This window comes from Ranitomeya imitator, chromosome 6 (genome assembly GCF_032444005.1).
Source record: "Ranitomeya imitator isolate aRanImi1 chromosome 6, aRanImi1.pri, whole genome shotgun sequence".
In the NCBI taxonomy this organism is placed as follows: Eukaryota; Metazoa; Chordata; class Amphibia; order Anura; family Dendrobatidae; genus Ranitomeya; species Ranitomeya imitator.
Window position 1 is genome coordinate 136,656,185 of NC_091287.1, and position 26,313 is coordinate 136,682,497.

Genomic DNA, 26,313 nt, shown 5'->3' on the forward strand with positions numbered 1-26,313 from the left:
GAAAAATTAGCTCCAATCAATAGCGGACACCATGTCGCGTTTGGAGAGCCCCTGTGTACCTAAAGATTGGAGCTCCCCCACAAGTGATCCTATTTTGGAAACTAGACCCCCCATGGAACTTATTTAGAAGCATAGTAAGCACTTTGAACCCCCAGGTGCCTCACAAATTGATCCGTAAAAATGAAAAAGTACTTTTTTTTCACAAAAAAATTAAGCCTCAATTTGTTCATTTCCACATGGGCAGCAGGATAAAATGGATCCTAACATTTATTGGGCAATTTCTTCTGAGTACACTGATCCCTCACATGTGGGGGTAATTCACTGTTTGGGCACACGCAGGGCTTGGAAGGGAAGGAGCGCCATTTGACTTTTTGAATGAAAAATTAGCTCCAATCGTTAGCGGACACCATGTCGCGTTTGGAGAGCCTCTGTGTGCCTAAACATTGGAGCTCCCCCACAAGTGACCCCATTTTGGAAACTAGACCTCCCATGGAACTAATCTAGATGTGCGGTGATCACTTTAAACCCCCAAGTGCTTCACAGAAGTTTATAACACAGAGCCGTAAAATAAAAAATCATTTTTCCTTCCTCAAAAATTATTTTTTAGCCTGCAATTTTTTATTTTCACAAGAGTAACAGGAGAAATTGGACCCCAAAAGTTGTTGTCCAGTTTGTACTGAGTACGCTGATCCCCCATATGTGGGGGGGAACCACTGTTTGGGCACACTGTTATGATACGGTGGTCTAGAAGCAACATGGAATGAGCTTTGAAGGAAGTGGTAACTGTACTGACCGCAGTCCCTAAGCTCAACACAACACTAGAAGTAGCCGTGGAATGCTCCTAACTCTCCCTAGGCATCTCGTCACAGCCTAAGAGCTAACTACCCCTAAAGAAAGAAGCAGGAAAGCTATCTTGCCTCAGAGAAAATCCCCAAAGGATAGATTAGCCCCCCACAAATAATGACTGTGAGTGGAGAGGAAAAGACATACACAGAATGAAACCAGGATGAGCACAGGAGGCCAGTCTAGCTAAATAGATAGGACAGGATGGAATACTGTGCGGTCAGTATAAAACACTACAAAAATCCACGCAGAGTTTACAAAAAATCTCCACACCTGACTAAAGGTGTGGAGGGCAAATCTGCCTCCCAGAGCTTCCAGCAAGACAGAATTAATTCACACTGATAAGCTGGACAAAAATAGAAAGCACAGAATGGATAAGTCCACAATCTATGGACAGAAAAGAGCAAGCAAAAACTTAGCTTTGCTGAACTGGTCAGGATAACAGGGAACTCCAAAGAGTTGTGAATCCAACCAGGAACCATTTACAAGTGGCACTGGCTGAAGAAAGAGCCAGGCCTAAATAGCCGAGCAGAAGAGAAGATAAGTGGAGGCAGCTGATGACAGCTAACTCCAAGGAGCAGCCATACCACTAGAAACCACAAGAGGGAGCCCAAGAGCAGAACTCACAAAAGTGCCACTTACAACCACCGGAGGGAGCCCAAGAGCGGAATTCACAACAGTACCCCCCCCTTGAGGATGGGTCACCGAACCCTCACCAGAGCCCCCAGGCCGATCAGGACGAGCTAAGTGAAAAGCACGAACCAAATCGGCGGCATAGACATCAGAGTCAACAACCCAAGAATTATCCTCCTGGCCATAAACCCCTTCCACTTGACAAGATACTGAAGCCTCCGCCTCGAAAAACGAGAATCCAAAATCTTCTCAACCTCATATTCCAACTCTCCCTCAACCAACACAGTGGCAGGAGGGTCAACCGAGGGAACAACGGGCACCACATATCTCCGCAACAAAGATCTATGGAAAACATTATGAATGGCAAAAGAGGCTGGAAGAGCCAAACGAAAAGACACCGGCTTAATAATTTCAGAAATTTTATAAGGACCAATAAACCGAGGCTTAAACTTAGGAGAAGAAACCTTCATAGGAACATGACGAGAAGACAACCAAACCAAATCCCCCACACGAAGCCGGGGACCAACACACCGACGGTGGTTAGCAAAACGTTGAGCCCTTTCCTGAGACAACGTCAAATTGTCCACCACATGAGTCCAAATCTGCTGCAGCCTGTCCACCACAGAATCAACACCAGGACAATCAGAAGGCTCAACCTGCCCAGAAGAAAAAGAGGATGAAAACCAAAATTACAAAAGAAAGGTGAAACCAAAGTAGCCGAACTAGCCCGATTATTAAGGGCAAACTCGGCCAACGGCAAGAAAGACACCCAATCATCCTGATCAGCAGACACAAAGCATCTCAAATAGGTCTCCAAGGTCTGATTAGTTCGCTCAGTTTGGCCATTAGTCTGAGGATGAAACGCCGAAGAAAAAGACAAATCAATGCCCATCCTAGCACAAAAGGCCCGCCAAAATCTAGAGACAAACTGAGAACCTCTGTCAGACACAATATTCTCCGGAATGCCATGCAAACGAACCACATGCTGAAAAAATAATGGAACCAGATCTGAGGAGGAAGGCAACTTAGGCAAAGGTACCAGATGGACCATTTTAGAGAACTGGTCACAAACAACCCAGATAACAGACATCTTCTGGGAAACAGGAAGAGCCGAAATAAAATCCATGGAAATATGCGTCCAGGGCCTCTCAGGGACCGGCAAAGGCAAAAGTAACCCACTAGCGTGGGAACAGCAAGGCTTGGCCCGGGCGCAAGTCCCACAGGACTGCACAAAAGCACGCACATCGCGCAACAAGGAAGACCACCAAAAGGACCTAGCAACCAAATCTCTGGTACCAAGAATCCCAGGATGACCAGCCAACACTGAACAATGAACCTCAGAAATTACCTTACTTGTCCATCTATCAGGAACAAACAGCTTCCCCACTGGACAGCGGTCAGGCCTATCCGCCTGAAATTCCTGAAGCACCCGCCGCAAATCAGGGGAGATAGCAGAAAGAATCACCCCCTCCTTAAGAATGCCAACCGGCTCAAGGACTCCAGGAGAATCAGGCGAAAAACTCCTAGAGAGGGCATCAGCCTTAACATTCTTAGATCCCGGAAGATACGAGACCACAAAATCAAAACGGGAGAAAAACAGGGACCATCGAGCCTGTCTAGGATTCAGCCGCTTGGCCGACTCGAGGTAAATCAGATTCTTATGATCGGTCAGGACCACAACACGGTGTTTAGCTCCCTCAAGCCAATGTCGCCACTCCTCAAATGCCCACTTCATAGCCAACAACTCCCGATTGCCGACATCATAATTGCGTTCCGCAGGCGAAAACTTTCTGGAAAAAGAAGCACACGGTTTCATCAAAGAGCCATCAGACTCCCTCTGAGACAAAACGGCCCCTGCCCCAATCTCAGAAGCGTCGACCTCAACCTGAAAAGGAAGAGAAACATCTGGCTGACGCAACACAGGGGCAGAAGTAAATCGGCGTTTAAGCTCCTGAAAGGCCTCAACAGCCTCAGAGGACCAATTCGTCACATCAGCGCCTTTCTTCGTCAAATCAGTAAGGGGCTTAACCACACTGGAAAAGTTGGCAATGAAACGGCGATAGAAATTAGCAAAGCCCAAAAATTTTTGAAGACCCTTTACAGATGTGGGTTGGATCCAGTCATGAATAGCTTGGACCTTAACAGGATCCATTTCTATAGACGAGGGAGAAAAAATAAAACCCAAAAAAGAGACCTTCTGAACTCCGAATAAGCACTTAGACCCCTTCACAAATAAAGCATTATCACGAAGGATCTGGAACACCATCCTGACCTGCTTCACATGAGACTCCCAATCATCGGAAAAAATCAAAATATCATCAAAATATACGACCATGAATTTATCAAGATAATTGTGGAAAATATCATGCATGAAAGACTGGAACACAGATGGAGCATTAGAGAGCCCAAATGGCATCACAAGGTATTCAAAATGGCCTTCGGGCGTATTAAATGCAGTTTTCCATTCGTCACCCTGTTCAATATGAACAAGATTATATGCCCCTCGGAGGTCAATCTTAGTAAACCAACTAGCCCCCTTAATCTGAGCAAACAAATCAGTAAGCAAAGGCAAGGGGTATTGGAATTTGACCGTGATCTTATTAAGAAGACGATAATCAATACAGGGTCTCAAGGAGCCATCCTTCTTAGCAACAAAAAAGAAACCCGCTTCCAATGGTGACGAAGAGGGCCGAATATGCCCCTTCTCCAAAGACTCCTTAACATAACTCCGCATGGTGGCATGCTCTGGCACAGACAGATTGAAAAGTCGGCCCTCAGGGAACTTGCAACCAGGAATCAAGTTAATAGCACAATCACAGTCCCTGTGCAGAGGAAGGGAACTGGACTTGGGCTCATCAAATACATCCTGGAAATCCGACAAAAACTCAGGGACCTCAGAAGAGGGGGAAGAGGAAATTGACATCAAAGGAACGTCACTATGTACTCCTCGACAACCCCAACTAGTCACCGACATAGTTTTCCAATCCAGCACCGGATTATGTTCCTGTAACCATGGAAATCCCAGTACAACAACATCATGCAGGTTATGCAACACCAGAAAACGGCAATCTTCCTGATGTGCAGGAGCCTTGTACATAGTCATCTGTGTCCAGTACTGAGGTTTATCCTTGGCCAAGGGTGTAGCATCAATACCCCTCAAAGGAATAGGGCTCTGCAAAGGCTGCAAGGAAAAACCACAGCGCCTGGCGAATTCTAAGTCCATTAAGTTCAGGGCAGCGCCTGAATCCACAAATGCCATGACAGAAAAGGACGACAATGAACAAATCAGGGTCACAGACAAGAGAAATTTAGGCTGTATAGCACTAATGGTAACAGACCTAGCGACTCTCCTAGTACGCTTAGGGCAATCAGAGATAACATGAGCCGAATCACCACAGTAAAAACACAGCCTATTCTGACATCTGAATTCCTGCCATTCTATTCTAGTCAAAATCCTATCACATTGCATAGGTTCAGGACTTTGCTCAGAGGATACTGCCATATGGTGCACAGCTTTGCGCTCGCGCAAACGCCGATCAATCTGAATGGCTAGAGACATAGATTTGCTCAAACCGGCAGGCGTAGGAAAGCCCACCATAACATCTTTAAGGGTTTCAGAAAGACCATTTCTGAAAATAGCAGCCAGAGCCTCTTCATTCCATTTAGTGAGCACAGACCATTTTCTAAATTTCTGGCAGTATAACTCTGCCACTTCCTGACCTTGACACAAGGCCAACAGGGTTTTTTCTGCATGATCCACAGAATTAGGTTCGTCATACAATAATCCGAGCGCTTGAAAAAATGCATCTACATTCAATAATGCCGGATCCCCTGTTTCAAGAGTAAAAGCCCAGTCTTGAGGGTCACCACGCAGCAAGGATATGATGATTTTTACTTGCTGAATGGGATCACCAGAAGAACGGGGTTTCAAAGCAAAAAACAATTTGCAGTTATTTTTAAAGTTCAAAAACTTGGATCTGTCCCCAAAAAAACAAATCAGGAGTAGGAATTCTAGGCTCTAAAGCAGGAGTCTGGACAACATAGTCCTGGATACTCTGTACTCTTGCAGCAAGTTGATCCACACGAGAAAACAAACCCTGAACATCCATGCCAAAGCATATAACCTGAACCACCCAGATATCAAGAGGAAAAAAAAGACAAACTAGAGCACAGAAAAAAAATGGTTCAGAACTTTCTTTTCCTTCTTTTGAGATGCATTTAATTCATTTTAGGCCACTTGTACTGTTATGATACGGTGGTCTAGGAGCAACATGGAATGAGCTCTGAAGGAAGTGGTAACTGTACTGACCGCAGTCCCTAAGCTCAACACAACACTAGAAGTAGCCGTGGAATGCTCCTAACTCTCCCTAGGCATCTCGTCACAGCCTAAGAGCTAACTACCCCTAAAGAAAGAAGCAGGAAAGCTATCTTGCCTCAGAGAAAATCCCCAAAGGATAGATTAGCCCCCCACAAATAATGACTGTGAGTGGAGAGGAAAAGACATACACAGAATGAAACCAGGATGAGCACAGGAGGCCAGTCTAGCTAAATAGATAGGACAGGATGGAATACTGTGCGGTCAGTATAAAACACTACAAAAATCCACGCAGAGTTTACAAAAAATCTCCACACCTGACTAAAGGTGTGGAGGGCAAATCTGCCTCCCAGAGCTTCCAGCAAGACAGAATTAATTCACACTGATAAGCTGGACAAACATAGAAAGCACAGAATGGATAAGTCCACAATCTATGGACAGAAAAGAGCAAGCAAAAACTTAGCTTTGCTGAACTGGTCAGGATAACAGGGAACTCCAAAGAGTTGTGAATCAAACCAGGAACCATTTACAAGTGGCACTGGCTGAAGAAAGAGCCAGGCCTAAATAGCCGAGCAGAAGAGAAGATAAGTGGAGGCAGCTGATGACAGCTAACTCCAAGGAGCAGCCATACCACTAGAAACCACAAGAGGGAGCCCAAGAGCAGAACTCACAAAAGTGCCACTTACAACCACCGGAGGGAGCCCAAGAGCGGAATTCACAACAGTACCCCCCCCTTGAGGATGGGTCACCGAACCCTCACCAGAGCACCCAGGCCGATCAGGACGAGCTAAGTGAAAAGCACGAACCAAATCGGCGGCATAGACATCAGAGTCAACAACCCAAGAACTATCCTCCTGGCCATAACCCTTCCACTTGACAAGATACTGAAGCCTCCGCCTCGAAAAACGAGAATCCAAAATCTTCTCAACCTCATATTCCAACTCTCCCTCAACCAACACAGTGGCAGGAGGGTCAACCGAGGGAACAACGGGCACCACATATCTCCGCAACAAAGATCTATGGAAAACATTATGAATGGCAAAAGAGGCTGGAAGAGCCAAACCAAAAGACACCGGCTTAATAATTTCAGAAATTTTATAAGGACCAATAAACCGAGGCTTAAACTTAGGAGAAGAAACCTTCATAGGAACATGACGAGAAGACAACCAAACCAAATCCCCCACACGAAGCCGGGGACCAACACACCGATGGTGGTTAGCAAAACGTTGAGCCCTTTCCTGAGACAACGTCAAATTGTCCACCACATGAGTCCAAATCTGCTGCAGCCTGTCCACCACAGAATCAACACCAGGACAATCAGAAGGCTCAACCTGCCCAGAAGAAAAAGAGGATGAAAGCCAAAATTACAAAAGAAAGGTGAAACCAAAGTAGCCGAACTAGCCCGATTATTAAGGGCAAACTCGGCCAACGGCAAGAAAGACACCCAATCATCCTGATCAGCAGACACAAAGCATCTCAAATAGGTCTCCAAGGTCTGATTAGTTCGCTCAGTTTGGCCATTAGTCTGAGGATGAAACGCCGAAGAAAAAGACAAATCAATGCCCATCCTAGCACAAAAGGCCCGCCAAAATCTAGAGACAAACTGAGAACCTCTGTCAGACACAATATTCTCCGGAATGTCATGCAAACGAACCACATGCTGAAAAAATAATGGAACCAGATCTGAGGAGGAAGGCAACTTAGGCAAAGGTACCAGATGGACCATTTTAGAGAACCGGTCACAAACAACCCAGATAACAGACATCTTCTGGGAAACAGGAAGATCCGAAATAAAATCCATGGAAATATGCGTCCAGGGCCTCTCAGGGACCGGCAAAGGCAAAAGTAACCCACTAGCGTGGGAACAGCAAGGCTTGGCCCGGGCGCAAGTCCCACAGGACTGCACAAAAGCACGCACATCGCGCAACAAGGAAGACCACCAAAAGGACCTAGCAACCAAATCTCTGGTACCAAAAATCCCAGGATGACCAGCCAACACTGAACAATGAACCTCAGAAATTACCTTACTTGTCCATCTATCAGGAACAAACAGCTTCCCCACTGGACAGCGGTCAGGCCTATCCGCCTGAAATTCCTGAAGCACCCGCCGCAAATCAGGGGAGATAGCAGAAAGAATCACCCCCTCCTTAAGAATGCCAACCGGCTCAAGGACTCCAGGAGAATCAGGCGAAAAACTCCTAGAGAGGGCATCAGCCTTAACATTCTTAGATCCCGGAAGATACGAGACCACAAAATCAAAACAGGAGAAAAACAGGGACCATCGAGCCTGTCTAGGATTCAGCCGCTTGGCCGACTCGAGGTAAATCAGATTCTTATGATCGGTCAGGACCACAACACGGTGTTTAGCTCCCTCAAGCCAATGTCGCCACTCCTCAAATGCCCACTTCATAGCCAACAACTCCCGATTGCCAACATCATAATTGCGTTCCGCAGGCGAAAACTTTCTGGAAAAAGAAGCACACGGTTTCATCAAAGAGCCATCAGACTCCCTCTGAGACAAAACGGCCCCTGCCCCAATCTCAGAAGCGTCGACCTCAACCTGAAAAGGAAGAGAAACATCCGGCTGACGCAACACAGGGGCAGAAGTAAATCGGCGTTTAAGCTCCTGAAAGGCCTCAACAGCCTCAGAGGACCAATTTGTCACATCAGCGCCTTTCTTCGTCAAATCAGTAAGGGGCTTAACCACACTGGAAAAGTTGGCAATGAAACGGCGATAGAAATTAGCAAAGCCCAAAAATTTTTGAAGACCCTTTACAGATGTGGGTTGGATCCAGTCATGAATAGCTTGGACCTTAACAGGATCCATTTCTATAGACGAGGGAGAAAAAATAAAACCCAAAAAAGAGACCTTCTGAACTCCGAATAAGCACTTAGACCCCTTCACAAATAAAGCATTATCACGAAGGATCTGGAACACCATCCTGACCTGCTTCACATGAGACTCCCAATCATCGGAAAAAATCAAAATATCATCCAAATATACGACCATGAATTTATCAAGATAATTGCGGAAAATATCATGCATGAAAGACTGGAACACAGATGGAGCATTAGAGAGCCCAAATGGCATCACAAGGTATTCAAAATGGCCTTCGGGCGTATTAAATGCAGTTTTCCATTCGTCACCCTGTTCAATACGAACAAGATTATATGCCCCTCGGAGGTCAATCTTAGTAAACCAACTAGCCCCCTTAATCTGAGCAAACAAATCAGTAAGCAAAGGCAAGGGGTATTGGAATTTGACCGTGATCTTATTAAGAAGACGATAATCAATACAGGGTCTCAAGGAGCCATCCTTCTTAGCAACAAAAAAGAAACCCGCTTCCAATGGTGAAGAAGAGGGCCGAATATGCCCCTTCTCCAAAGACTCCTTAACATAACTCCGCATGGCGGCATGCTCTGGCACAGACAGATTGAAAAGTCGGCCCTCAGGGAACTTGCAACCAGGAATCAAGTTAATAGCACAATCACAGTCCCTGTGCAGAGGAAGGGAACTGGACTTGGGCTCATCAAATACATCCTGGAAATCCGACAAAAACTCAGGGACCTCAGAAGAGGGGAAAGAGGAAATTGACATCAAAGGAACGTCACTATGTACTCCTCGACAACCCCAACTAGTCACCGACATAGTTTTCCAATCCAGCACCGGATTATGTTCCTGTAACCATGGAAATCCCAGTACAACAACATCATGCAGGTTATGCAACACCAGAAAACGGCAATCTTCCTGATGTGCAGGAGCCTTGTACATAGTCATCTGTGTCCAGTACTGAGGTTTATCCTTGGCCAAGGGTGTAGCATCAATACCCCTCAAAGGAATAGGGCTCTGCAAAGGCTGCAAGGAAAAACCACAGCGCCTGGCGAATTCTAAGTCCATTAAGTTCAGGGCAGCGCCTGAATCCACAAATGCCATGACAGAAAAGGACGACAATGAACAAATCAGGGTCACAGACAAGAGAAATTTAGGCTGTATAGCACTAATGGTAACAGACCTAGCGACTCTCCTAGTACGCTTAGGGCAATCAGAGATAACATGAGCCGAATCACCACAGTAAAAACACAGCCTATTCTGACGTCTGAATTCCTGCCATTCTATTCTAGTCAAAATCCTATCACATTGCATAGGTTCAGGACTTTGCTCAGAGGATACTGCCATATGGTGCACAGCTTTGCGCTCGCGCAAACGCCGATCAATCTGAATGGCTAGAGACATAGATTTGCTCAAACCGGCAGGCGTAGGAAAGCCCACCATAACATCTTTAAGGGTTTCAGAAAGACCATTTCTGAAAATAGCAGCCAGAGCCTCTTCATTCCATTTAGTGAGCACAGACCATTTCCTAAATTTCTGGCAGTATAACTCTGCCACTTCCTGACCTTGACACAAGGCCAACAGGGTTTTTTCTGCATGATCCACAGAATTAGGTTCGTCATACAATAATCCGAGCGCTTGAAAAAATGCATCTACATTCAATAATGCCGGATCCCCTGTTTCAAGAGTAAAAGCCCAGTCTTGAGGGTCACCACGCAGCAAGGATATGATGATTTTTACTTGCTGAATGGGATCACCAGAAGAACGGGGTTTCAAAGCAAAAAACAATTTGCAGTTATTTTTAAAGTTCAAAAACTTGGATCTGTCCCCAAAAAAACAAATCAGGAGTAGGAATTCTAGGCTCTAAAGCAGGAGTCTGGACAACATAGTCCTGGATACTCTGTACTCTTGCAGCAAGTTGATCCACACGAGAAAACAAACCCTGAACATCCATGCCAAAGCATATAACCTGAACCACCCAGATATCAAGAGGAAAAAAAAGACAAACCAGAGCACAGAAAAAAAATGGTTCAGAACTTTCTTTTCCTTCTTTTGAGATGCATTTAATTCATTTTAGGCCACTTGTACTGTTATGATACGGTGGTCTAGGAGCAACATGGAATGAGCTCTGAAGGAAGTGGTAACTGTACTGACCGCAGTCCCTAAGCTCAACACAACACTAGAAGTAGCCGTGGAATGCTCCTAACTCTCCCTAGGCATCTCGTCACAGCCTAAGAGCTAACTACCCCTAAAGAAAGAAGCAGGAAAGCTATCTTGCCTCAGAGAAAATCCCCAAAGGATAGATTAGCCCCCCACAAATAATGACTGTGAGTGGAGAGGAAAAGACATACACAGAATGAAACCAGGATGAGCACAGGAGGCCAGTCTAGCTAAATAGATAGGACAGGATGGAATACTGTGCGGTCAGTATAAAACACTACAAAAATCCACGCAGAGTTTACAAAAAATCTCCCACCTGACTAAAGGTGTGGAGGGCAAATCTGCCTCCCAGAGCTTCCAGCAAGACAGAATTAATTCACACTTATAAGCTGGACAAACATAGAAAGCACAGAATGGATAAGTCCACAATCTATGGACAGAAAAGAGCAAGCAAAAACTTAGCTTTGCTGAACTGGTCAGGATAACAGGGAACTCCAAAGAGATGTGAATCCAACCAGGAACCATTTACAAGTGGCACTGGCTGAAGAAAGAGCCAGGCCTAAATAGCCGAGCAGAAGAGAAGATAAGTGGAGGCAGCTGATGACAGCTAACTCCAAGGAGCAGCCATACCACTAGAAACCACAAGAGGGAGCCCAAGAGCAGAACTCACAAAAGTGCCACTTACAACCACCGGAGGGAGCCCAAGAGCGAAATTCACAACAGCACACGTCGGGGCTCAGAAGGGAAGTAGTAACGTTTTGAAATGCAGACTTTGATGGAATGGTCTGCGAGCGTCACGTTGCGTTTGCAGAGCTCTTGATGTGCCTAAACAGTAGAAACATGTGGAAGGAAAAATCACCTTCTAACGAGAAAGTGCGTCCCTCTCTGGCGATCCAGCGTCACGCAGATCTGAGCTCCTCATCCTGATTATGGGCCACAGACTCCATTAGCGGCTTAGTTCGCCTAGAGCCCCTTAGTTTTCTCATTTATTGCATTGCTCCACAGTTTCTCGTTAGAAGGTGATTTTTCCTTCCACATGTTATAACCAGCATAACCAGATAAATTGGAAATTGTTCTGAAGATGGTCCAGTGGGACCGAAAACGTTTAACTGTTGAAACTGTATCTGGGACGTGCAATAAAGTCAATTAACTTCACCTTACAACCGATTTGAGTGCCAAGTTTATTGTATACATTGATTGACGGGTTGGAGACCCTACTTGAGCGCCATATCTCACCATCCAGCAGAGTGCAGTGTTTTATACTTTATTTAAACAGTAGAAACCCCCAACAAGTGACCAAATTTTGAAAACTAGACCCCCCAAGGAACTTATTTAGATATGTGTTGAGCACTTTGAACCCACAGAAGTTTACAATGCAGATCCGTGAAAATAAAAAATCATTTTTCTTTCCTCAAAAATTATGTTTTAGTAAGCAATTTTTTATTTTCACAAGTGAAACAGGAGAATTGGACCCCAATATTTGTTGCCCAGTTTGTCCTGAGTATGCTGAAACCCCATATATGGGGGTAAACCACTGTTTGGGCGCACGTCAGGGCTCGGAAGAGAGGGAGCACCATTTGACTTTTTGAACGCAAGATTGGCTAGAATAAATGGTGGCGCCATGTTGAGTTTGGAGACACCTGATGTGCCTAAACAGTGCAAACCCCTCAATTCTAACTCCAACACTAACCCCAACACACCCCTAAACCTAATCCTAATTCTAGCGATAACCCTAATCACAGCCATAACCCCAACACACCCCTAACCACAACCCTAACTCCAACACACCCATAACCCTAATCCCAACCCTAACCCTAATCCCAACCCTAACCCCAACTTTAACCCCAACACACCCCTAACCCTAACCATAACCCTAACCACAAGCTTAATCTTAACCCTATTTCCAACCCTAGCCCTAATTCCAACCCTAACTCTAATTCCAACCCTAACCCTAAGGCTATATGACCATGTTGCGGATTCGTGTGAGATTTTTCCGCACCATTTTTGAAAAATCCGCAGGTAAAAGGCACTGCGTTTTACCTATGGATTTACTGTGGATTTCCAGTGTTTTTTGTGTGGATTTCACCTGCGGATTCCTATTGAGGAACAGGTGTAAAATGCTGCAGTACCTGCACAAAGAATTGACATGCTGTGGAAAACACTATGCAGCGTTTCCGCACCGTATTTTCCGCACCATGGGCAAAGCAGATTTGGTTTTCCATAGGTTTACATGGTACTGTAAACCTGATGGAACACCGCTATGAATCCGCAGCGGCCAATCCGCTGCAGATCCGCAGTCAAATCCGCACCATGTGCACATAGCCTAATTCTAACCCTAGCCCTAACCCTAACTCTAACCCAAGTTCTAACCCTAACCCTAGTGGAAAAAAAATATATATATTCTTTATTTTATTATTGTCCCTACCTATGGGGGTGATAGGGGGGGGTTAATTTACTATTTTGTTTATTTTGATCACTGTGATAGGTTTTATCACAGTGATGAAAATGTACCTGGAACGAATCTGCCGGCCGGCAGATTCGGCGGGCGCACTGCGCATGTGCCCGCCATTTTGGAAGATGGCGGCACCCATGGAGAAGACGGACGGACACCAGGAGAGTCGGTAAGTATGAGGGGGGAGATCGGAGCACGGGGGAATCAGAGCACGGGGGGGTGGGATCGGAGCACGGGGGGAGTAGACAGGAGGATGGGGGAGCAGAGAGGACGACGGAGGGGGAGCGGAGCACAGAATGGAGGACTGGGGAGGAGATCGGTGCTGGGGTGGGGGTTGGGGGGGGGGCAGATCAGTGTTTCCAGCCATGGCCGATGATATTGCAGCATCGGCCATGGCTGGATTGTAATATTTTACCAGTTTTCATAGGTGAAATATTACAAATCGCTTAGCTGTTTCACTTTCAACAGCCAATCATAGCCACGGGGGGCTGAAGTACCACTGGGCTGAAGTACCACTCCCCCTGTCCCTGCAGATCAGGTGAAATTGGACTTAACCCTTTCATCCGATCTGCAGGGACGTGATCTCTCCATGACGCCACATAGGCATCACAGGTTGGATTGGCACCGACTTTCATGATGCCTACGTGGCATCACAGGTCGGGAAGGGGTTAAAATGACCCCTGGGAGGGGAGCGTGATAAAAATACTCGGGTTTCCCATAGACGTACATTGGGCTCGTTGCTCGGGTCGAGTACCCGAGTATTCCAATTTGCTCGCCCCGAGCAGTGAGCACCTGAGCATTTTAGTGCTCGCTCATCACTATTGGCCAGTTCTACATTTTTTTCTGGATTCAATACATTTTAATGTGATTAGTCTAACATTGTGGTGATATATAAAAATATATAAAACTCCAAAATAAGTTCAACATCTTTTGTAGATGCAGTTAGTTATTCATACAGTTTAACGTGGTTAGTGTTACATTATGGTGGTATATCAAACCGCCAAGAAAATTTCACAATTGTTTTCTGGATTGGATTAATCATTAATAGAGTTTAAAGTGGTTAGTATTACATTACGGTGGTATTTAAAACTCATAAGAACGTAACTTTTTTTTCTATATTCAGTTAGTTATCCATCGACTTTAACGTGGCTATTAGTGTTACATTACAGTGGTATATAAACTACAAAAAAAATGCTGTATAGTGATGCACAAAACTTAGAGCAGCCATGGTCACAAGAAGATGACTGTGAGGAACAGCCAAGGAGGTAGATGACGATAAGATACAGTTGCAGATAAGTCAGGTTTTTGTTAAGTCATGAGGACCAGCGTGCAGCAGTGGAATACAAGGTTGCGGATGACAAAGTTACCAACGCAAACTGGGATTTTGGAATGCAGAGCGAGGCTGGCAGTTGCGAGGGGTAAGGATTAGCAGCACTGAAACAAGCAGGAAGAGGCAGTGGGGTAACCATAGGGAGGAGGTCGGGCAACTCTTATGCAGTCGTGAATTTGTCCGTAAAAGTTAGGTGTTCCCCAGTCTGGGACTTTTTTTAAAGAGAGTTCCGAGACAAAGAAAATGTCATTTGCAACCTGTGCCATGCCAAGATCAGCAGGGGCATGACCACTAAGAGCCTAACCAACACCAGCATGATCAGGCACATGTCAACTAAGCATCTGACTCAATGGGCCAAATACCTGGGTCCATCACTGGTGCCAGCGGATGACACCACTGCTTCTTTCCCTGTGCTAGGTGCATCTCAATTCCCTGTCCATGACACTGGTGCAGATGCCTCCTGCCTTACACCTGTACTTGCACATTCTGAGGCACCATCATCAGGCACTTTCAAATCTTGTCCCAGCAGAGCGTTCAGGTGTCCATACCACAAGCCTTGTAACTCAAAAGAAAATTCTCAGTCACCCACCCACAGGCCCAAATGTTAAACAGGCACATTTCCAGGCTTCTTGCCATGTAAATGTTTAAGTTTAGGCTTGTAGACATGGAGAATTTCCATTGATTCATGGCAGCAGCTATTTCTCACAGTGTGGTGTCCCGCCCTGTACCTTCATGTTTTCAGTAACATCACCCATGCCCTTACCAATGCAGGTACTGGGATTTTACACTTAATGACTAACACGTGGACAAGCATTTGTGGCCAGGGACTGTACATTTCCCTGAAGGCCCACTGGGTAATCAATGTGGAGGCATGGGCTAAGTCCCATCCTGGCACAGCACATGTGCTACCGACACCGAGGATTGCTAGCCCTATTCCTATCAGTGGCTCCTCTACCTCATACACTTGTTCCTGCACCCTCTCCTGCTCCTCCTCATTCTCTATCTCCGTTTTTTTCTCAGGGCATGTCATTCACATGAGCAGGAAGCTGGAAGCTCTGCAGCACTGCCTCAGCAGACTTATTGAAAGAAATAACAGACCAGACAGATCTATGGCTCTTACTGCTGAACCTACAGCCAGACATTGCAAACTGAAGGTAGTAATGAACCTCATTTTACCGTTACTGTCACCAATAGGGCGATCAGGAGCCCTATATATAAAATTTTCACGTGGGGAATGATTGGCTCTCAGGTATGCTTTTTTAATTGATCTACTGCTATATCCACGTTCCCTGAATCGTACCCACAACTCCTCAGCCATTTTTTCAAAATCCTCGTTGGTGGAACAAATCCGTCAAAGGAAGGTGGCGAAGGAATTGCCCCACTGGAATGGATCTTATCATATGCCTCGGGTGTCCCAAAGTAGCATGCAAAAGAGTATTAGACGATGTTTTTTTACAGAAAATATCCATAATTAAGATACCCATAGGGTCTCTCTTAATCATCACGTCCAAAAAATCTATAGATTCAGTATCGAATACAAACGTAAGATGAATATTATGGTTGCTGCTGTTCAGGAGAGACATAAAATGCCCAAGGTCGACGGATGTGCCCTGCCAGATGAAGAAGATGTCATCAATATACCTTATCCATAATGGGACACGGTCGATTGATCCCTGTTCATCTTACAGGGGGAGGTCCCTCTCCCACAGCCTCAGAGAGAGACTGGAATAGGCAGGCATGAAGGCCGCTCCGATGGCGGTCCCCTGGAGCTGTAGGTAGAAGGACCCCTTGAACACAAAAAAATTGTGGGTGAGGGTGAACTCCAGAAGTTCCAGCAGAAGTTATCTCATGCCCATAGAGAGTGACGAGGTTTCCAAAAAGAATCTTACGGCACAAATACCATCTTTCTGCCTGATATTGGTGTAAATGGACTCAACGTCTGCTGAAACCAATAGAGTACCACCCTCTAAACACAATCCGTCGACCCTACGCAATAGATCCCCATTATCCTTGAGGAAGGACGGAAGGCTAGTTACAAGTGGCTGGAAGTGGAAATTTATCCTCCTATTGACATGCTCCAGCAGGTTATCCCTACCCGAAATAATGGGAATGCCAGGTGGGGACTGGAGGCCTTTATGTATCTTGGGGAGTAAATATATGGTAGTGGTAGATCCATTAAAAAGCATACCTGAGAGCCAAACATACCCCACGTGAAAATCTTATATATGAGGCTCCTGATCGCTCTATTAGCGACAGTAACGGTAAAATGAGGTTCATTACTACCTTCAGTTCGCAATCTGATCAGATACGCCAGGTACTGGAAAAAGCATGGCCAATACTAATGGTAGACCCTACCATTAAGAAATTCCTCCCGGCTCGACCCTCTGTGACATTCAGACGTGCCAGAAACCTTCGGGATCATTTGGTTCGTAGCCACCATGTGAACCAGCATCCCCTGACCTTCTTGCCACACGGATGGATCTATAATTAAAACCTTACCCAGACACTTTAAGGATTTTCATGGATGCAATGCGGCGCTTCTGAGGGTCAGGGGGATAGATGCTCTAAAAATTAACATTAGGGGTGGTCACCTTTCTAAGAGGCTTGGGAGGCTTGAGACGCAGTGGATATGGCGTCTCCAGACCATCCAGCCTGAGGGTCTGAATGAGAACATTTCTTTTGCCCCATATTTGTAATCCACTGGTTGCTGCTGTTTTATTCTTCGTGCACACTCCCGCATGTGCTTTATTTTATGTGGTTTTAATGGGTTTTAATCTTTTTCTAGTACTAGTGATTGTGGCACGTGAGGATGGGTGACTGTTTTTGTAAACACTTAGGGAGGACACTGACCTCTGTGGACCATTGTCAAGATTTTTGGAAGATGACGCTGCTACCAACACCAGGTCACGCAGGTTGAAGTGCAACATTGGGACTATGCGTGATGGGATGTCTACTGTGGACCATGGACACCATCTCCTGTTTCTTATGGACTATGCATGATGCTTACTAGTTTCGGTGGGTGGGTAGATATGGCTATGTGAATGTACATGCATATATATATTCTTTATTATCTGAGATTATGTATGTACTTATGATTTTGTTGGGGTTCTATATGTTTACCCCCTAAGGCAGGGGTGTCAAACTGCATTCCTCGAGGGCCGCAAACCATGCGTGTTTTCAAGATTTCCTTAGCATTGCACAAGGTGCTGCAATCATTATGTGATTAAATTATCACCTGTGCAGTACAAGGAAATACTGAAAACATGACCTGGTTGCAGCCCTCGAGGAATGCAGTTTGACACCCCTGCCCTAAGGGGTGTACGCGTGCATACAGTGGGGCAAAAAAGTATTTAGTCAGTCAGCAATAGTGCAAGTTCCACCACTTAAAAAGATGAGAGGCGTCTGTAATTTACATCATAGGTAGACCTCAACTATTGGAGACAAACTGAGAAAAAAAAATCCAGAAAATCACATTGTCTGTTTTTTTAACATTTTATTTGCATATTATGGTGGAAAATAAGTATTTGGTCAGAAACAAACAATCAAGATTTCTGGCTCTCACAGACCTGTAACTTCTTCTTTAAGAGTCTCCTCTTTCCTCCACTCATTACCTGTAGTAATGGCACCTGTTTAAACTTGTTATCAGTATAAAAAGACACCTGTGCACACCCTCAAACAGTCTGACTCCAAACTCCATTATGGTGAAGACCAAAGAGCTGTCAAAGGACACCAGAAACAAAATTGTAGCCCTGCACCAGGCTGGGAAGACTGAATCTGCAATAGCCAACCAGCTTGGAGTGAAGAAATCAACAGTGGGAGCAATAATTAGAAAATGGAAGACATACAAGACCACTGATAATCTCCCTCGATCTGGGGCTCCACGCAAAATCCCACCCCGTGGGGTCAGAATGATCAAAAGAACGGTGAGCAAAAATCCCAGAACCACGCAGGGGGACCTAGTGAATGAACTGCAGAGAGCTGGGACCAATGTAACAAGGCCTACCATAAGTAACACACTACGCCACCATGGACTCAGATCCTGCAGTGCCAGACGTGTCCCACTGCTTAAGCCAGTACATGTCCGGGCCCGTCTGAAGTTTGCTAGAGAGCATTTGGATGATCCAGAGGAGTTTTGGGAGAATGTCCTATGGTCTGATGAAACCAAACTGGAACTGTTTGGTAGAAACACAACTTGTCGTGTTTGGAGGAAAAAGAATACTGAGTTGCATCCATCAAACACCATACCTACTGTAAAGCATGGTGGTGGAAACATCATGCTTTGGGGCTGTTTCTCTGCAAAGGGGCCAGGACGACTGATCCGGGTACATGAAAGAATGAATGGGGCCATGTATCGTGAGATTTTGAGTGTAAACCTCCTTCCATCAGCAAGGGCATTGAAGATGAAACGTGGCTGGGTCTTTCAACATGACAATAATCCAAAGCACACCGCCAGGGCAACGAAGGAGTGGCTTCGTAAGAAGCACTTCAAGGTCCTGGAGTGGCCTAGCCAGTCTCCAGATCTCAACCCTATAGAAAACCTTTGGAGGGAGTTGAAAGTCCGTGTTGCCAAGCGAAAAGCCAAAAACATCACTGATCTAGAGGAGATCTGCATGGAGGAATGGGCCAACATACCAACAACAGTGTGTGGCAACCTTGTGAAGACTTACAGAAAACGTTTGACCTCTGTCATTGCCAACAAAGGATATATTGCAAAGTATTGAGATGAAATTATGTTTCTGACCAAATACTTATTTTCCACCATAATATGCAAATAAAATGTTAAAAAAACAGACAATGTGATTTTCTGGATTTTTTTTTCTCAGTTTGTCTCCCATAGTTGAGGTCTACCTATGATGTAAATTACAGACGTCTCTCATCTTTTTAAGTGGTGGAACTTGCACTATTGCTGACTGACTAAATACTTTTTTGCCCCACTGTATATATACTGTGTATATATATATATATATATATATATATATATATATATATATATATATGTGTGTGTGTGTGTGTGTATGTGTATACATGTGATATTCTATCTACCCTGTTAGAAGAATATATGTATAGTTGTTATACTTGCTATATAATCTATGTGCTATCCCTTAATTGGTAATATGATATTTTTGCATTCTAGTAATGCCCTCCTAGATGTTTGTTATTGTTATTCTCTCCCACCTATGAATATGCCACAATTTTCTTTTTCCTTTTTTTCTTTTCTTTTTGGGCGTATATATATTCAAGTGTGGACATATCCGGATTTGGTCCTTCTAAGTTGAGCTATATTTAAAGCGATCATCTTGCTATGGTGCAAATTGGCTTTTATTTCTTCTTTATTTCTTTAATTATGTTTCTTTGGAAGATGGTGGCATGTTTTTATTATATGGTATCGCCACCAAGATGGCTGCTCCATTATGTACATGCAGTATCTGGATATGGTCCCCTCCAAGATGTCCGCGTGGTACAATCTGCGCAGGTCGAGCTATACTCTGACCACGCTGTGCCCTTCATTTCTGGTCCTGTGTATCGCGGTGCCATTACCTCTGAAACACATGGGGCCCATGTACTTCCGGTGTTGTTTGGCCATGTGAACTGACGACCGGTAATTAAAATACTCTGTAGAGCGGGTACAATTAGTGTTAGCCCTATCTATTTGTGTGTATAAATATATATTGGACCCAGTATTACATCTGCATACCCCTTGAGAAAGGCATTTGCCGAAACGCGCGTCGGGGTGGAAGGGGGTGGTGTGCCTTCACACTTTGCGTCTCTACATTTGACCGGTATATATACTTTTTGTGGGTGTGTTCTTGCTGCTTACATTAGCCATTAGCATATATAAATATGCAGACATATGAACTAGCCTATTATTGTGCACCATGTACGGTAATTTTTAGTACTTATTGGTATATACTAGAGGCACCTACCCCTGCCCTGTTTTGTACGTGCTATGGGTGGCATGGAGATTGTTCCTATCTGTCATTTTTTTTTACCTGTTGTGATTAATAAAGTTTTTGTATTTTGCATTTATTCGGACTTATGACTGCGGTTCTTTTGGATAGTTTGATTTCAATGTCTGTGTAGTTTGTCCATTATGGTCCTATCTCAGTCCCATTTATCTATTGGTAACTAGTCCCTTATTGGGAACATAACTATGTTGGTGACTGTTTTGTTCTCCACAAAATACTTACAGTGCCAGTGGCAGCAAAGCAACCCTAAAACATCAGGGAACCTCCGCCATGTTTGACTGTAGGGACCGTGTTCTTTTTTTTGAATGCCTCTTTTTTTTTCCTGTAAACTCTATGTTGATGCCTTTGCCCAAAAAGCTCTACTTTTGTCTTATTTGACTAGAGAACATTCTTCCAAAACATTTTAGGCTTTTTCAGGTAAGTTTTGGCAAAATCCAGCCTGGCTTTTTTATGTCTCGGGGTAAGAAGTGGGTTCTTCCTGGGTCTCCTACCATACAGTCCCTTTTCATTCAGAAGCCTACGGATAGTACAGGTTGACACTGTTGTACGCTCGGACTGCAGGGCAGCTTGAACTTGTTTGGATGTTAGTCGAGGTTCTTTATCCAACACTCGCACAATCTTGCATTGAAATCTCTTGTCAATTTTTATTTTCCATCCACATCTAGGGAGGTTAGCCACAGTGCCATGGGCTTTAAACTTCTTGATGACACAGGAACATTCAGGTCTTAGGAGATGGACTTGTGGCCTTGAGATTGCTCATGCTTCCTCACAAGTCCTCAGACAGTTCTTTGGTCTTCTTTCTTTTCTCCATGCTCAATGTGGTACACACAAGGACACAGGACATAGGTTGAGTCAACTTTAATTCATGTCAACTGGCTGCAAGTGTGATTTAGTTATTGCCAACACCTGTTAGGTGCCACAGGTAAGTTACAGGTGCTGTTAATTACACAAATTAGAAAAGCATCACATGATTTTTCGAACAGTGCCAATACTTTTGTCCACCCCCTTTATTATGTTTGGTGTGGAAATATATCTAATTTGGCTTTAGGTCAATTCTTTTTGTGTTTTTTAATTTAAGACAAAGTAAATGAAGATAATAATAACAGCAAAGAATTTGTGCTTGCAATCATTTTCAGGAAGAAACTGAGTATTATCTGACAGAATTGCAGGGGTGTCAATACTTTTGGCCACAACTGTAAATACAAGATTAGGAAGCTAACCGAGAGCAGTGAGGTATGTTGCCAGGTGACCCGATTGTCCCAACCTGGATTCTTTAAGACTAGGGTTGAGCGAAACGGGTCGAACATTTTCAAAAGTCGCCGACTTTTGGCTAAGTCGGGGTTTCATGAAACCCGATCCGACCCCTGTGCGGGGTCGGCCATGCGGTACGCGACTTTCGCGCCAAAGTCGCGTTTCAATGACGCGAAAAGCGCCATTTCTCAGCCAATGAAGGTAAACGCAGAGTGTGGGCAGCGTGATGACATAGGTCCTGGTCCCCACCATCTTAGAGAAGGGCATTGCAGTGATTGGCTTGCTGTCTGCGACGTCACAGGGGCTATAAAGAGGCGTTCCCGCCGACCGCCATCTTACTGCTGCTGATCTGAGCTTAGGGAGAGGTTGCTGCCGCTTTGTCAGAAGCAGGGATAGCGTTAGGCAGGGTCCATTAACCACAAAACCGCTTGTGCTGCAGCGATTTGCACTGTCCAACACCACCCTCGGTGTGCAGGGACAGTGGAAGTTTTTTTTTTTTTTTTTTTCCCCTCAGCGCTGTAGCTCATTGGGCTGCCCTAGAAGGCTCCCTGATAGCTGCATTGCTGTGTGTACGCCGCTGTGCAAACCAACTGCTTTTTTCAAAGCACAAATCCTCTTGTTCCTTCCTTTCTGCACAGCTATCTTTTTTGTTTGTCCACACTTTTTATTTCATTTGTGCATCAGTCCACTCCTTATTGCTGCCTGCCATACCTGGCTGAGATTACTGCAGGCAGGGAGATAGTAGCTGCCTGCCATACCTGGCTGAGATTACTGCAGGCAGGGAGATAGTAATTGTAGGACATTCCCTGTTTTTTTTTTTTTTTTTTTTTTGGTGGGAGATTAAGATTGGCAATTTGGCATTTCTGCTAGAGTGCCATCCCTGTGTGTGCCATCTCTCTCACATAGTGGGCCATAGAAAGCCTTTTCATTTTTCTGTATTTTTTTTTGTGGGGTGTATAAATTCTCCCTGATAAAAATACAGTGGGAGATTAATATTGGCCTTTGGGCTTGTGTGCCAGTCCTGAGTGTGCCATCTCTCTCACAAATAGTGGGCCATAGAAAGCCTATTTATTTTTTTTTTTGGTTTTATAAATTCTCCCTGAAAAAAAGGGAGATTAATATTGGCCTCTGGGCTTGTGTGCCAGTCCTGAGCGTGCCATCTGTGCCAGCCCTGAGCGTGCCATCTCTCTCACAAATAGTGGGCCATAGAAAGCCTATTTAATTTTTTTTTTTGTTTTATAAATTTTCCCTGAAAAAAGGGAGATTAATATTGGCCTCTGGGCTTGTGTGCCAGTTGTGAGCGTGCCATCTGTGCCAGTCCTGAGCGTGCCATCTCTCTCACAAATAGTGGGCCATAGAAAGCCTATTTAAATATTTTTTTGGTTTTATAAATTCTCCCAGAAAAAAAGGGAGATTAATATTGGCCTCTGGGCTTGTGTGCCAGTCCTGAGCGTGCCATCTGTGCCAGCCAGCCCTGAGCGTGCCATCTCTCTCACAAATAGTGGGCCATAGAAAGCCTATTTAATTTTTTTTTTGTTTTATCAATTTTCCCTGAAAAAAGGGAGATTAATATTGGCCTCTGGGCTTGTGTGCCAGTTGTGAGCGTGCCATCTGTGCCAGTCCTGAGCGTGCCATCTCTCTCACAAATAGTGGGCCATAGAAAGCCTATTTAAATATTTTTTTGGTTTTATAAATTCTCCCAGAAAAAAAGGGAGATTAATATTGGCCTCTGGGCTTGTGTGCCAGTCCTGAGCGTGCCATCTGTGCCAGCCAGCCCTGAGCGTGCCATCTCTCTCACAAATAGTGGGCCATAGAAAGCCTATTTAATTTTTTTTTTTGTTTTATCAATTTTCCCTGAAAAAAGGGAGATTAATATTGGCCTCTGGGCTTGTGTGCCAGTTGTGAGCGTGCCATCTGTGCCAGTCCTGAGCGTGCCATCTCTCTCACAAATAGTGGGCCATAGAAAGCCTATTTAAATATTTTTTTGGTTTTATAAATTCTCCCAGAAAAAAAGGGAGATTAATATTGGCCTCTGGGCTTCTGTGCCAGTCCTGAGCGTGCCATCTGTGCCAGTCCTGAGCGTCCCATCTCTCTCACAAATAGTGGGCCATAGAAAGCCTATTTTATTTTTTTTTTGGGTTTTAGAAATTCTCCCTGAAAAAAGGGAGATTAATATTGGCCTCTGGGCTTGTGTGCCAGTTGTGAGCGTGCCATCTGTGCCAGTCCTGAGCGTGCCATCTCTCTCACAAATAGTGGGCCATAGAAAGCCTATTTAAATATTTTTTTGGTTTTATAAATTCTCCCAGAAAAAAAGGGAGATTAATATTGGCCTCTGGGCTTCTGTGCCAGTCCTGAGCGTGCCATCTGTGCCAGTCCTGAGCGTCCCATCTCTCTCACAAATAGTGGGCCATAGAAAGCCTATTTTATTTTTTTTTGGGGTTTTAGAAATTCTCCCTGAAAAAAGGGAGATTAATATTGGCCTCTGGGCTTGTGTGCCAGTTGTGAGCGTGCCATCTGTGCCAGTCCTGAGCGTGCCATCTCTCTCACAAATAGTGGGCCATAGAAAGCCTATTTAAATATTTTTTTGGTTTTATAAATTCTCCCAGAAAAAAAGGGAGATTAATATTGGCCTCTGGGCTTCTGTGCCAGTCCTGAGCGTGCCATCTGTGCCAGTCCTGAGCGTCCCATCTCTCTCACAAATAGTGGGCCATAGAAAGCCTATTTTATTTTTTTGGGGGGTTTTATAAATTCTCCCTGAAAAAAAGGGAGATTAATATTGGCCTCTGGGCTTGTGTGCCAGTCCTGAGCGTGCCATCTGTGCCAGCCCTGAGCGTGCCATCTCTCTCACAAATAGTGGGCCATAGAAAGCCTATTTAATTTTTTTTTTTGTTTTATAAATTTTCCCTGAAAAAAGGGAGATTAATATTGGCCTCTGGGCTTGTGTGCCAGTTGTGAGCGTGCCATCTGTGCCAGTCCTGAGCGTGCCATCTCTCTCACAAATAGTGGGCCATAGAAAGCCTATTTAAATATTTTTTTGGTTTTATAAATTCTCCCAGAAAAAAAGGGAGATTAATATTGGCCTCTGGGCTTCTGTGCCAGTCCTGAGCGTGCCATCTGTGCCAGTCCTGAGCGTCCCATCTCTCTCACAAATAGTGGGCCATAGAAAGCCTATTTTATTTTTTTTTTGGGTTTCAGAAATTCTCCCTGGAAAAAAAAAGGGAGATTAATATTGCCCTTTGGGCTTGTGTGCCAGTACTAAGCGTTCCATCTCTCTCTCTCTCTCAGTCAGTGGGCCATAGAACGCCTATTTTTGGTTTTATTTGTTTTCTAAATTCTCCCTGAAAAAATCATTTTATTTTATTTGGTTTCTAAATTCTTCCTGATAAAATCATATTTTTTTTATTATTTTTATTTCTAAAGTCTCCCTGAAAAAAAAAAAAAAAAAACAACCAAAAAAACAGTGGGAGATTAATATTGGCCTTTCTGCTTGTGTGCCAGTCTTGACTCCTGGGTGTGCCATCTCTCTCTCTCTCTCTCTCTCTCTCTCTCTCTCCAATTGTGGTCCATAGAAAGCCTATATTTTTTTTCCTTGATTTGGGTTCTAAAATCTACCAGAGAAAATAACTACATCAATCATTGGTAGAAAAATATTGGCCTCTGGGTTTGTGTGCCACTCCTGACTCCTGTGTGCGTCATCTCTCAGTCAGTGGGCCATAGAACGCCTATTTTTGGTTTTATTTGTTTTCTAAATTCTCCCTGAAAAAATCATTTTATTTTATTTGGTTTCTAAATTCTTCCTGATAAAATCATATTTTTTTTATTATTTTTTTTTCTAAAGTCTCCCTGAAAAAAAAAAAAAAAAACAGTGGGAGATTAATATTGGCCTTTCTGCTTGTGTGCCAGTCTTGACTCCTGGGTGCGTCATCTCTCAGTCAGTGGGCCATAGAACGCCTATTTTTGGTTTTATTTGTTTTATAAATTCTCCCTGAAAAAATCATTTTATTTTATTTGGTTTCTAAATTCTTCCTGATAAAATCATATTTTTTTTATTATTTTTTTTTCTAAAGTCTCCCTGAAAAAAAAAAAAAAAAAACAACCAAAAAAAACAGTGGGAGATTAATATTGGCCTTTCTGCTTGTGTGCCAGTCTTGACTCCTGGGTGCGTCATCTCTCAGTCAGTGGGCCATAGAACGCCTATTTTTGGTTTTATTTGTTTTATAAATTCTCCCTGAAAAAATCATTTTATTTTATTTGGTTTCTAAATTCTTCCTGATAAAATCATATTTTTTTTATTATTTTTTTTTCTAAAGTCTCCCTGAAAAAAAAAAAAAAAAAACAACCAAAAAAAACAGTGGGAGATTAATATTGGCCTTTCTGCTTGTGTGCCAGTCTTGACTCCTGGGTGTGCCATCTCTCTCTCTCTCTCTCTCTCTCTCTCTCTCTCTCTCCAATTGTGGTCCATAGAAAGCCTATATTTTTTTTCCTTGATTTGGGTTCTAAAATCTACCAGAGAAAATAACTACATCAATCATT